This window comes from Triturus cristatus, chromosome 9, assembly GCF_964204655.1.
Source record: "Triturus cristatus chromosome 9, aTriCri1.1, whole genome shotgun sequence".
Taxonomy (NCBI): domain Eukaryota; kingdom Metazoa; phylum Chordata; class Amphibia; order Caudata; family Salamandridae; genus Triturus; species Triturus cristatus.
The window spans coordinates 1,011,355,866-1,011,369,601 of NC_140592.1; the positions used below are offsets into that span (position 1 = coordinate 1,011,355,866).

General features: G+C 43.3%; 1 protein-coding gene and 1 long non-coding RNA gene across 4 annotated transcripts in view; one reads left to right on the forward strand and one right to left on the reverse strand.

Moving 5' to 3' along the window:
* LOC146799214 (uncharacterized) overlaps positions 1-11,632 on the reverse strand; it is a 282,894-nt gene extending 271,262 nt beyond the window's left edge. For both annotated transcript variants that reach the window (XR_014968869.1, XR_014968868.1), the window contains exon 1: positions 11,321-11,632. This is a non-coding gene — a long non-coding RNA (uncharacterized LOC146799214). The remainder of the gene's footprint in view (positions 1-11,320) is intronic.
* NGB (neuroglobin) overlaps positions 1-13,736 on the forward strand; it is a 72,558-nt gene that overhangs the window by 22,723 nt on the left and 36,099 nt on the right. The gene's annotated exons all lie outside the window — the stretch shown is intronic.

A 13,736-nucleotide genomic window follows, 5' to 3' on the forward strand; every position in this document is an offset into this window, starting at 1 on the left:
TGTGACAGGAACCTGCTAGCACAGAGTCGTGTGCTCTAAAGCTGTCCCATAAGGGTACATCTGGACACATTACTCAGTTGGAGTCCAAAGTAGGGTCCTATCCTATCCCAAGCTTTATCCCGTATCAGCGGCCTATTGCTTGTAATTCATTGCAAAAGTGATTTCTTTCTCAGCCCACTTTGAAATCCATCAGTCGGTCCTATACCAGCAGGCACGGTGTCATACTTTTCTCTTTTGGGGATTTGGCTACTGTGCTTATTCCTTTCACTCTTTGTCAACAGGTCACTGCAAAAATGCTCAATCCACCGAAAGCTGACTTGGTAGCTTCTGAAAACCAGGGAACATGTTATCTCAGTTAGTAATACATCTCAGCTTGCATAAAAAGTAGATCCCAGCCCCAGCCTATCTTCTTTGGTACATGTATAGATTGGTCCTAAAGCCTTTTAACTGGGTCTCTGAAGCAGTGAGGTGGAAATAGAAACAGGAAAGAGAAGGATTATTAGCTCATGTCTTATGCGGGGATTGGGACGTCAAAACTACAACACAAGGGGCACGGTGCATCTATACAGAAGGTGGGTTACTCAGCCAGTCCCATGTAATCCTGATTTGCAAATAATCTGGATAAGACAACCTCCTGATACAACCTCTTGCTAAAGAAGTAATTCTCAGTATAAGTGGATCCTTTGCGAGCACATGGTTTGACCATTACATTAGACCCTTGAATGTTGCTGGAAAAGAAAGAGAAACAGACATCATGATTCAACCATTTTGTTCAACTTCAGCCTCAAACTTCTCAGTCGCCACATAAAGTACTATCCTTTAATATAGTTTAATAACTAATCTTACTTTACGAATTTCGTTCTTCTATTATAAAAGAAAAGGACTGTGCATTTTAAAGTGCTAAAGTTTTACTTTGAAACTAAAGCATCCAAGCCTTTTTAAATGACATTAGCCTTTTAGGCTGAATCTACAACAACTTTGTCTAGGTCGAGGACCAATAAAAGCACTTTCAATATCCAGAAGGGAGCATTCCACCACTCCACAACCTAGCTTGTGCCTGCAGGCTCCCTGTGAATCACTATCTTGAACCCCAAGTGGATGAGAAGACAACTGGTTTTCACATCCTGGAAGTTATACGGATTACAGAACTGTATGAACCATCCTTGTAACCATTCTGTTATTGCTGGTTCTAACTCCTGGTCATGGTCATGTCTAGTGCTACCAGGGACTGTAGCATGGTGCCCGGGTCCAGTGCCCCTAGTGTTGGACACTCATGATCATGACTGGTAGATTCAGTGATGCGGGTTTCTACTCCTTAGGAGACCCTTTGGTCATATCGAGGGAAACGGCCCACATGTTGCTACTGCCTCGAGATAAAGCATAATGACTAGTTTAGCGTATAACTTGCCTCTGGACTATAGTTAACTGGCCAAAGCATCCCCAACCAATAACTCACTTTTAATAGATTACTAAAGCATTATGCGGTACCACACTGTCATTTACAAAGAGCACATTTTCCATTGAGATGGCCACAGACTTTCCCACTAATATGCAGTTTCCCTAATAAAACTAAATAGCATATTGATAATAATTTGTAGAAATGGGGTTTCAAAAAAATGTGTCATTTGCACATCACCAAGTAAAGTGTTCGGATTTGTTTTCATCCTATCTTTTTTAAAATCACACAGAATTACAAAAAAAAAAAAACTGTTCATAACTACTAAAATACATTTTGAAATGTTTGTACAGGTCATTTACACGCTTTTTAAAAGCTGTGTGTTAGAAAAAAAATGTCTGATGTCCTACAGCCCTTCACTTCACACTTTTTGTACAGCATGATTGTCAGACAGTTCTCTTTACAAAATCTGCGAAATAAAAGTAAACAACCTCCAGGCTAAAAGAAGCAGCAAACTGTAATAAGACATAAGGTGACATTTGACCCTTGTCTCTGAGCACAGAGCAAATGTGAGAAGATAAAACAAGATTTAAAGGAGTATTTATTTCTCATTCCTTTAAGGAATGAACAGAACACCTGTTCTGTCAACTCACCAGAACAGGCCAGTAGGCCTTAAAATAGCTCACCCGTATAAAATCTTACTTGCCATACCAAGTGGTAGAGTATATTGCTAGAGGCCTGGTGGAAGGGTAGTGGCTGTTAAAGTATCTCAATAAATCCAGACCCCTCCACGCCACTTCTCCAGGCACTCACTCGTTACTTAATCCATCTTTCTCCGGACATCTACCTGTATCCCACGTCATCTTCTTCATTACTCTTTTTTCACTCAGTTCTTCTGCACAACATTTATTGAGTTACCCACCCTTCACCATGCCCTCACTTTTCTCTCACAAAACACATCCACACTCTCTCTCCTCGCCTGGAAGTAAACACATTTTGATTTTGGTTGGTGCGGTCAATATACAGCTGAGTATACATCCTTCACACACTTTCAGATAAAATGGTAATTAAAATTGGCACATGTCACTGTTGCTCAAGGCGCTCTGCAGATACGCAATAGATTGGATATTTAATCTGAACACCTTTATGAAAGTCACTGTGAATAACTCGCACTACCTTTGTCCTCAACTCTAGAGCTTTCAATTGTGCCCTCAAAACACCCAGCACAAACCGAACACACCCAGACACCTAAGAGGAGGTTTAGTTCACATTATACACTATAAAAGAGTTCTTTGTCACCTGAAATAAGCATTGGCAAAGCCAATAGGTCTCAGCAATGCCGGACATCCGCGTTATTGGCATTGTCAATGGTATAGGTTGCGTAGGAGCGTGTGCTGGTCCAGGTATTAAGGTTGTGGGTGGGTGCTTATTTTGGGGCACAATAGTAAGTTGTGTTGCTGAGGCTGAAAGCAGTGAGTGTTTCTCTCAGTGCCAGTCAGTGGGTCAAATAAAGGTGTCCAGATGATAATGAAGAGGAAAGAGGTGATGTGTAAGATATGCCGATTGAGGATTTCAGTTGCACTAAAAATGACAGAATACATTTTTTTAAAATGTATATCCAGATATGCATTTTTAGGTCTCGCCTAGCTATTGGGTAGCAATCGCTATGCGAGACTATAGTAAGGGGCTCCCAAAAGTGGATTGCATGGCGAGCACGCGCACAATCACGTGCATCGTGCCGCCATGCAATCCGTTTGGCATCGTACTTCAAAGGGTCCGCTCCCCCGCCTGGAATGCGCTCCCCCGCCAAGCGCGTCCCCCAATCAACCCCCTCCCGCGGTTAAATACTTGCTATCCTGTCCGAGCCTCTCATCGCCCACCCCTCCTCCATTCTCAACCATTTCCCTTGCTGGTTGCTCCTGAACACCGCTCGTTTTAGGACTTGTGTCCTGGCAATAAGTGCTTGTTTTCAGTGAGCATGATTGTGTACGCAGCTCTTATAATGTTGAGCCGAAGTCAGGCTCAAACCTACTTTCTCTGCTCCAAAGGCAGCACCTCTAGCCTTACGCAACACCCTAACACATAACAACGGACGCATTTTCAATATTATATACAATGAATTTGTAGTTGTTGCTTATTTATCTTATGCAATTTACAACTATTCACAAAGCCAGTAGTGCTGGTACAGTGGTGCGCAGTTTATAAAGCACTAGTCAAATCAGGAGCAGTTGCTTGTATTAATTTTTTTTTCAACATGTGTTTACTAAAATAGAACCTCTGGGCATTATTTATTTAAACTTTCCCAAATTATAGGCTTTCTTTCTAATAAGTATCCGGCTGTGCGGCAAGTGGAGCGTTCTTACTATTTTTACTATGGTTAGAAAAGAAACAAAAGCATGCTTTTTACTTTTTGTGGATGTTTTTCTTCGTTTAACCATATAGTCATTTTTCTTTTTTTTATACAAGCACAATTTTTTGGGGAACAAATGGAGAAAATATTGAATCCGTTCACACCACCATAGACTTCTTGTCTCAGCTATCCTTTTTTTGTTTCAGCAGGCCCTACTGGTCCCAGTGTGCTATGTGTTGTTGGAGTGGGTGATCATGTGAGTGGGGATAATGTGCTGCATGGCTAAACACATAAGGTCCCAAAGGCGAGACCTACTGGCTATGCTAATGCTTGGTTACTTTGACTTTTGCCGTTGCTGCGCGCACACCACTCGTGTGCTTGCAGTCGCGCGCGCGCACCCCTGCTTTCACTTTTGCCGTCTTGTTTCTCTTCCCTTCGCTCTACTCTCTTAAATCAGTGGTTGGGACTGGTATGGTAGGTTTTAGGCACATATGCAATTCTACCTCCTTCTTGCAGAGTGCAAGCTCAGTTAAAAATCTCAGTCCCAATGTTTATATCTCAGAAATGCAAGCTGTGCCACGGCTGGGACCTGCAGTGTCAGTCTGGTTTTCCTCCCCCCCCCCCCCCCCCCCTCCAGGTAGAGACACACCGATTGTAAGTGCTTCAGCACTTAGGTGCAGCCTTTGGGAGCAGCAGCAGTGGCTGTCACCCGAAGTCTGCTTTTGCGGTGAGTGGCGGGGTGAGAGCAAGGTCACAAGGCTACTGCAGGCACTTTATTATTGGCTTAGCTCTGGCTTAGCTCACAGCAATGCAGACCGCACAGGTCTGGGCAGTCATCACAGCGGTGCAATCTGCTTTGTCAACTACTTCAAAACTTGCACCGCCCGGTGCACTCGGGCATAGTGATCATGGTCACAGCTGCACAGTCCGCTTGGGCACTCAACACATAGTGCAGCAGTGAAAGACACTTTAGGATCACAGTGGCACCGCCTGCTTGGCCACACTTCAGAGCAGTGCCACAGTGCAGGCTGGTTGGGCAAGAGAATCTGTCTGTGCTCCAGTCACGGGACCAACACAGATTTCTCGGGGCGGGGGGGGGGGATGGACTCTCAACTCCAGGGCCAGGTGCGTCTGCTTGCACTAGTCTGTTGCTCCTCCTGTGGGGTTGGTGCATTCCTCCCCCTTTCCTCTCCGGCAGGTCAGCCTCCAGTCATTTCGGTATAGGGAGACAGCTCTTCCTTCCAGATCCGCTTACCTTTGGAAAGCTTGATGTCGTACATGCACTGGCCCGGATTACTTGCTCAGCAATCTTCTGAGTACTCTTTGAAGCACTTCCTTCCTTGATCAAAGTGAACTTGGAACTGAGCAACAAATGTGTCTGCAGCTCCCACTTTTATACATTCAAAATAGGCAGGGGATGGGTAATCTCTATTTGTGCTCTCCAGTGCGTCCTCGTCAGGAGACCACTTCTGCTTGCTCTTCCCATTGTTGCTGTCAGAGAGGCCAATTACAGAAACAACACAACTACTGATCATCCCACTCCAAGTGTGACAATTCTGACTATTCCAGTCATTTTTAATTTTTACATGACAAATCTAATCTGCACAAAATGGTAGTCTTTCAAAACTAAATCAAAGTTTCGCACAATTAATCACGCATTCAGCAAGCATTCCGTTGTACAATCAAGGACACTACTCTAGAAAATATGACGCATCCCGCATGAAATGTAAGTATTCTGCATCAGTGTAAATGACAAGTCATCATAGGCTGTCAAATTATGGTGGTATACATAGGGTCAAACCCGGACTATTTCATATAATACATTTTCGTCTCTGGTTGAAATAAGATAAGGAGGCAGCAGAGTACATTATGTAAACCAATATGTTTAGCTTCTACTTTGCCCTTCCATCTTATTTCATGCCTCGGACTCTGCTCAAGGTGCCCAGCGGCTCCCTAATGGATCACCAAACTCTTTAAAAATTCTTCCTCACAAGGTGTTTTAAGTAAGCACTTGGACGCCTTTCGGACTGGTCTTAACGCCATGCTAATTTCTCAGTTTAGTGACGAGCTCTTTTCTGTTGCCAGCACGATCATTATTGTGAAGGCTTGTAATTCATTCCCTTTGGTCTCCAGTAGGGTTCAGGTTCCCATTTGTGTAATCATTTTACATTAAAAAGCAGACAGAGAAACAATCTGTGTCAATAACTTCTGTATTTTTAAAAACATCCAACGACATCATAACTTTAGTACCCCTCCATGGGAGTCAATGACTTTTAGGACAACAGCAGTGCATATTAACAACATAGTTTAAAAAAAAAAATGGGATTCCTCAATGAAGTTTGAAATGCTATAGATAGGTAAATATGCTAGCTGTACAAAGCTACAGTTTCCAGGTGACTGTAATGCTTTATTATAAGCGGCTACTTGGCAAGCTAAATCCTACCCATAAAATAGTAATATGGCACATTTAATTTTAAAATAAAATGTGGAAGAAAACTAGTATCAAATTGACTTTTTCCACACACGGATAAATAAATATGAGAGAAAACATGGATACATGCAGGCATATAAAAACAAGCATTGGCATAGCCAATAGGTCTCGCCTTTGGGGCCTTATAAGTGTTTAACCAAGCAACAGTTAATGTTGTTGCACCAAGGATATTGTGCTGCATAACTAAATACTTATAAGGTCCCAAAAGCGAGACCTATTGGCTATGCCAATGCTTGTTAGTATCTTGTGATGTGCCAGTACGTGCAAAATATCTTAATTCATGCAAAGTGTGTCCATGCATTCACAGTGTCATCCGCGGTGATGATGAAAAGTTGGCTACCCTTATTTTAAAGGCGAGACTGTATCTATTCACTACTGACAGCCATGTCAGTGACTATTTCTGCGATATACACAGGTTTCATGGCTGCCTTGACTCTTCTGTGGACACGGTGGTCAAGCAGCCAAGGCCCCATCCTATAGATAATGGAGTGAATGTCGATTCCAAATAAAATAAACCAAAATGCTATGGTGGGTTTTGGATTAAGGGATTAATTTGACAAAACCATAAATAACCCAACTTGTAGCAAGGCACATTCTTGCTCCCCAGCGGTGTGTTTTCTAACTATAATTACACCTCATACGGAAGGAAATCTATTCGTAGGGTCACCACGCACTGCTGCAGTTGAATAGTGCAGCACTACACTAACAATAAACTGCAGTTAATATATGAAAGTTCTTATAAGGTTAAGCGATGGAGGGGAAAATGCAGATACAGTTTAACTGTATAAAGCTCCACTAAAAATACGCAGCAATTAACTAACCTGTAGTTGCAGAGCAGGCACACAACGAACAATGCACAATCTGTTATGTAAAACCTAGGAGATGAAGTCCGAGCACGGGCCAGGGGTGAGGGGGGGAGCCCCTTGTCCTTTTTGCATTTGAGCTGGAGATTTCTTCTGCTCCGAGATCTATTTCTAGAGGAGGAGTTTTTGTGAAAAGCGCTCCTAAAGAAATAAAAAAGTAGTCTTGAAACAATGCCCAACAATGGCTGCTGCGTATATTTAGGAGTAGTTGGTCGTTGCTCTCGGGTAGGGATAAACCCTGAAGAGGTATAACACATGCATGCCAAGGACAAATGAGAAGGACGACTGGAGCGATGTGGGATCCAGCAAATGGGAAGCCTATGGGCGGGCTTAAGCCGACCAAGTAGATACAGCATGTCTCTGTGAGACAGCGCATGCACGCCGTCTAGAGCAGAGATCTAAAAAGAGGAACAAAGTCAACATTTTCAAAAACACCAGGCAGACACTTGATAGATTTTCAGTGTTAAAATATATTTGATTAAGACTCGTATTAGAATGAACGATTTCACAGTTCTAAGCCTTGCGTGGTGCCAAATTAAAGAGTTTGAAAAATGGTTGGCAGTCTGTGAACTGGGTTGGAGGGAGGGGAGTTGTCTTGGTGGCTGTTGATGTTTATAAAACCAAAAGGGCAAAGGGAACTTTGAAATCATAACAAATTAAAACGGAGTATGTAAAACAAAAAGACCACCAAAGACTGAAAGGCAAGTTTTATTGGGGAGGGACACATCGGCAATTTTCACCTCGGGCAATTTCACGAAAACGAATAAATATGGTGGGGTTCATGTTTGCCAAACCAAATATATAGCAAATAAACAGCAAAAACAACAAGAAACAGAAACCGCACACGAAAGGAGAAGGTTCATATGCCAAGAACACGTTTGCATCACGAAATACAAATAAAGTCGGCGATGGGTGAGATTAAACATTTTATAAATAGAATTGAGTTATAAAAATAAATTTTCCCCAGAATACCTGCTAAGTTACTGTGCCCTGTATAATTGGGAATTTTGTTGACCATTGCGTTAGTTATTACTTTAAATACGTTTGTATATAATCTAGATATTTAATAAGTTTTAAGCAATTTTAGTTTTCAAACTACATTTGAAATTTCTTTCACAACTGACTTTTACATTTAAGAATTGGTTCATTATTAATTAATGGCTTCATCACTGGGCATTATTAAACAAAAAAGGCCCATTGGGGTTAAGTGACACTTACCAGTAGGCTGAATATGTTACAATAGTTAAGGTTTGTTCCTGTTCGCCAGGGGAGAGATTAACTATAATAATAGGCATGCAGATCAAGAAAGGACTTTTACGTATACAATGTGGCATTAACGCTGCCCATTGATGATGACCGCACCCAACAATAAGTATGATTTTCTTTTAAAATTAACTCATCGAACACCAGACTAAGAACTGGTACTTTTGGATTCGAGGCATTATTAGCTCATAACGTCCTACTGGTGTCACTGAAAAGGACGTGCCATGCGATACAGCAAATGCCCTTAAACATACTCCGATATTAACCATACATAGGGATTGGCCTTCTGAACTGTTCATGTAGTGGATATGTAGGACACAGGTCATCAATAGAAAATAACAGACTGCTAGTTGTCAACACTTTAAGGTAGAGCTGCTGTCTTAAACAGGGTATTTAGTGTACATAGCAATGATGAACAAGGAATAAAGACCCCTTTGTGTCCCGAGCCAAGAGAGCACCACCAAGAAATACAATGAGAACATTATAGATTAATAAGTTTTAAAGCACTTGGACTGGTCATGAAAACCCAATAACGCCACTGCCCAATGTTATTAATATGGTCTCTCCTAGGTAAAGTTGTCAAACAGGTTAATATTGAAATAAGTTATTACCATCCGTACATGCATTAATAACCAATAACGGCCAGTTTGTTTACTCCAATTAAGGATGATTTTAAATAGCACAAGGCATATTGACAAAATTTTGAAGACAACATTGCAATAATTTTAATCCTTGCATTCAAAACCATCGCACCTCAAAATGACCACAGCTCCTTACTTGCCCTGCTAAGTAATGATCATCTCCGTCTGGTACCGGTGAAACTTAAGCCGGGGGGGGGGGGGGGGTCAGTTACAGAGGTAGACCTGAGCCCGCAACCCCTGCCCAGAGTCCCCCAGTCCTCTTGTGGTGCCCCTCATCCAATTATCAAGACCATAAATAACTCGATCAGTAGTAAAGCACATCCTTGGCCCGAGCGGTGTGCTTTCTAACTACAGTTACGCCTCATAAGGAAGGAAATGCATTCATAGGGTCACCTTGTGCAGATGCAGTTGAATTGTGCAGCACTGCACTACAGTAGTGATACACTGCAGTTAATATATGAAAGTTTTCTTATCGGGTTAAGTGATGGAGAGGAGAACATGTTTGTTCAAGTACAGTTTAACTATACAAAGCGCCACAAAGAGTACACAGCAATTAACTAACCGGTAGTTGCAGTGCAGACACACAATGAACAATGCACATGCGCAATTTCTGATGCAAAACAAAGGAGATGAAGTCCGAGCATGGGGCCGGGTAAGGCTCCTTGTCCATTTTCCGTTTCGGCTGGAGATTTCTTCTGCGTCGAGATCTGCTTCTAGAGAAGGAGCGCTCTTAAAGAAATAAAAAAGTAGTCCCGAAACAATGCCCTACAATGGCTGCTGCGTATGTTTAGGAGTAGAAGGTTGCTGCTCTCGGGGAGGGCTAAAGTCGGGAAGAGAAATGACACATGCATACCATGGACAAGTAGGGAGAAGGAATAATGGAGCGATGTGGGAGTCAGCAAATGGCAATGTGGGTGGGCTGAAGCCCACAACAGTAGATACAGCATGTCTCTGAGAACGTGCTAGGCCTGGGTGGAGTTTAAGGAGTTCCGCACAATGACCCCAAAAAAAATCTGCCGCTCACGCTGATTTTTAACGCGGGGTGTCTGTCCCTCAGCGCGAAAGGCACCATGTGTAGTGCAAGAGGGCGCTGCTTCTTTCTGCCGCTCAAGTAGATATTCTACTCGAGCGGCATCTTCCTCAGTGCGACCGGATTGTTTCTCAACACGAGTGATAGCGACCATCCGCATTGAAAAATCTCACTGTGAGGTGGTCTAGCGTTGGATTTTCCTCGCTCACTCTTGCCAACTTAACCTTGAGGAGGGCGAACGAGTAACTCCTCACGATCTGCAGAGAACTCCGCGAACAGAGCGAAGTTCTCCGCTCAGGCCTTAACAGCGCATGTGCGTCATCCAGAGTGGAGACCTAAAAACTACAGAAACACAGCACCTGGAAAAAAGAAAATATTCTTAGGGAATAAAGGTGAAATAACACATGTGAAATGTAAAGTGGGACTGCATCTATGATATCAATTACCTTTACTGCTTTAACAGTAATTGTCAATAAATTGATCAGTGATTTTGCCTGCACACACACAAGCGCAGTTATTCAAGTCTTCGTGGGGGCCCACTTCGGAGTCAGTTTTTAATTACTACTGTGTCTGAGACTTGGCAGGACCTACCCGACTTGAAGCCCTGAGTATCTAAGTTGTGCAGTACTAAGTACTTATCTGTTAATAGTTATTTTCTCTATACTTACCGGTTTTAAACATCCTTTTGTCTGTAGGTATTCAGGCAAACATTCTGAAATCACCAGTGATGGTTAGGCTTGGATTAGTTTCACATTATTCATTCCATAATAGGAACAAAGTTCTTAAGGAGAGTGATTTGTAAGTATGAAGGCAAAGCACTTGACAAGTTAGGTCACTTATTATGGACTCAAAATTCGAAACAATGAGAACAGAGTATTTGAGTCCTGTGGGATTAAAGTATGGTGTGATAGTGAACTCAAAAACAATCAACTCTATAAGAAAGATTCTGAATATGGAGGTAACAATGGTATTAGGCATTGTAAAAAAAAAAAAAAAAGCTGAATTTCACGCTTAGGTGGAGTCTGTAATGTGTTTTAATGGTCATAACTAATTATACGCCTCACTCACTAAATCTACTTAGAGGCAACAGCCTTCAGGTGTTAATTTAGGACAGGCACAACAGGGCGGGCTCTCTTTTAGACCCACATTCCAATAATCAGGGATCAGTGGGCCCTCAGACCGTTTGGCCCTGGTGCGACTGCACCTGTTGCACCATGGAAGCTACGCCCCGGGCTGCTGCCTCTGAAAGATCGAGAGCGCCAGGGTAGAGTCTTTCAAGTACAAACCTGGCATGTGATTGACTTGGCCCTTCATAGAGGCATCCGTCCATCGAAAACTGTTTATTTCCCTTCGTGCTCGTCCGCCCGTGGCTACGGATCCGCTTCAGAAGTCACCCAGCATGTTGCCAGCGAGTCGACAGCTCTCGGGCAGGCAATCCATCTCTCTCCTGTTCTGATGAAGATAAAAGACTCGGCAGCGGGGCCTTCTGCTCACGTCGTGGGGGCGAGCTCGCGGGGATCATAATCAATTGTGACACGCTCATTTATCAGCAGGGGGACCCGAATAGAGGAGCCGCGGCGCGCGCACGTTAGTTCAGCTTAGAGACCTGACCACGGGCAGTAAGAAGCAAGTGGAATTGCGCCACTTCGTGCGCGTGCTGGCGTGTTAGTTTACGTGCTCCACGTGTGCGTGGTATAAACCAATGAATGGGTTAAAGAGCGTTGTATGGTGAGCGAGCAGACAAACTAACAGGCGAGAGCCGAGCCAAAGGCTGGATCTTAAAGCTCGTGCATTAGCCGAACTGTGTCATGTGCAATATGATTTTTTTTTTCAAAGTTCAAAAAAAGTGTATTTCTGTAACATATGGAAGTTTTGACATTAATAAGGTACATCGTTGCACTGCACTGAGAAGTACTTTTTAAAAGTGATAGTTTTATACAACTGGTAGTCTGAATTGACGTATTCGAAAGTGTTTTGATATGCGATAATGAGAAAAAAAGTTTTGTTAAATAAAATATTTGCCTAGGATCACACAATTTAAGCAGGTAAGCCGTGATTTATTCAGGTTTTCTGGTTTCACACTGTAAAAATGAACCACTGAGTATCTATTTGTCTTTCCTTAAGTTACGGCTTTGTTTTTATCTCTTAGTACATTCTTCTGCTGTTTTTAAAATATAGCGCAATCATGACTCAGAGGTATTGGAGCGCTTTACATTAGCACCAGTTACATTACGCATGGCCACATGCATTGTTTATTGGCATGGGGAGATTAAGTGATTTGCCCAGAAACACAAGAGGTTGAGCCGAAGCGGAGACTCAAACCTGTTTCCCGAGTTCCATAGTCAGCAGCTCTGGTCATAACATCATATCCCGAGTAGAGGGATGGCGGTAGAAGCCATGTGAATGCTTGGCTCCTTATGGGCTCGAGGTCCCAACAGGACCCTGAGCTGAGCCAGAGCCAGGCCTCAGGCTCAAGTCTTGCTTGAGCTTTCAGTAGTTCGCCCACCTGTAGGAGGCTGCAACAGTGTGTTCTCCATACAGGGATGTTGTGTATGTCTTTGTGTGCGTACTTGAAAATTGACGTGTGTGCAAATGAAACTGCCTTATTCAGGGTGTGCAACTGTGTACGTGTGTCTAGGTAGCAGAGGTTGCATGTTTGTTTATGTCCATGTGTGCCTAAGCATGTTTTTCCTTGTGCATGGACAATTGAATGTGCTTATGAATCATTGCTAAGCACAGTTCATATATCTGCTAGTGCGTGCTCATTAAGGTTTTCACTTGGTGCATGGACATGTTTTTGTGTTTTCACATTTACTGGGTGTCCATGTCCTGTTTGTGCAAACACATCAAGAAGATCTATAGGGATGCCTGGAGTGATAGAATCAGTCTTAAACACAGGGGCGGCTCCTCCGTTGGAGCGGAAGAGCATCGCCCCACTTAAATGCCCCCCAAATCCCCTTAGATGAAAAATAAAATGGTAAATCATTACCATTTCATTTTTCATTGACCCATCCTAAACCAAAGGTCAGGGCGGGGCCTGCTGAGTGACAACAGGGAGAAGTGACGTCCAGAGGGCTCTTTGCACTGTTTGTAGTGCACATGTCTCTTTGGCCGGCAGATTAATTTGCCTTGTCAAAGGCAGTGTCCTGCTCCTGTGCAGCCTTACTTCGATTATTTCCAGCTCTGCTCCGGTGCTGTCCAAACCCTTCGTCATTGACACTCTGCGACATTCACACTGTACGCGGACGTCTGTGTGCTCTTTTCAGGCAGCCTTTGGTCCTGTTTTTCGTATCGCAGTGTATCTCTTCCTTTTTCCAGTCTCCAGCTTTTCCCTGATGTACACAACCTCTGTTCAGTGCGTCTCTGTTCCTTTGCTCCTTACTCAGATCTCTTGTGTCTCCATCCGTTCCCTGAATAACATACAGACCCTGGTCCCTGCACCTTGCTCTTCTGCTCCTTTCTCCAGTCTCCAGCTTTTTCCTGATGTGTACAGCCTCTGTTCAGTGCGCCTCTGTTCCACTGCTCCTTGCTCCAGGTCTCCAGCTGTTACCTGAAGAATATACAGTCCCTGGTCACTGCACCTTGTTCACTGCTCCTTTCTCCAGTCTCCAGCTGTTACCTGAACAATATACAGTCCCTGGTCACTGCACCTTGTTCCACTGCTTCTTTCTCCAGTCTCCAGCTGTTACCTGAACAATATAC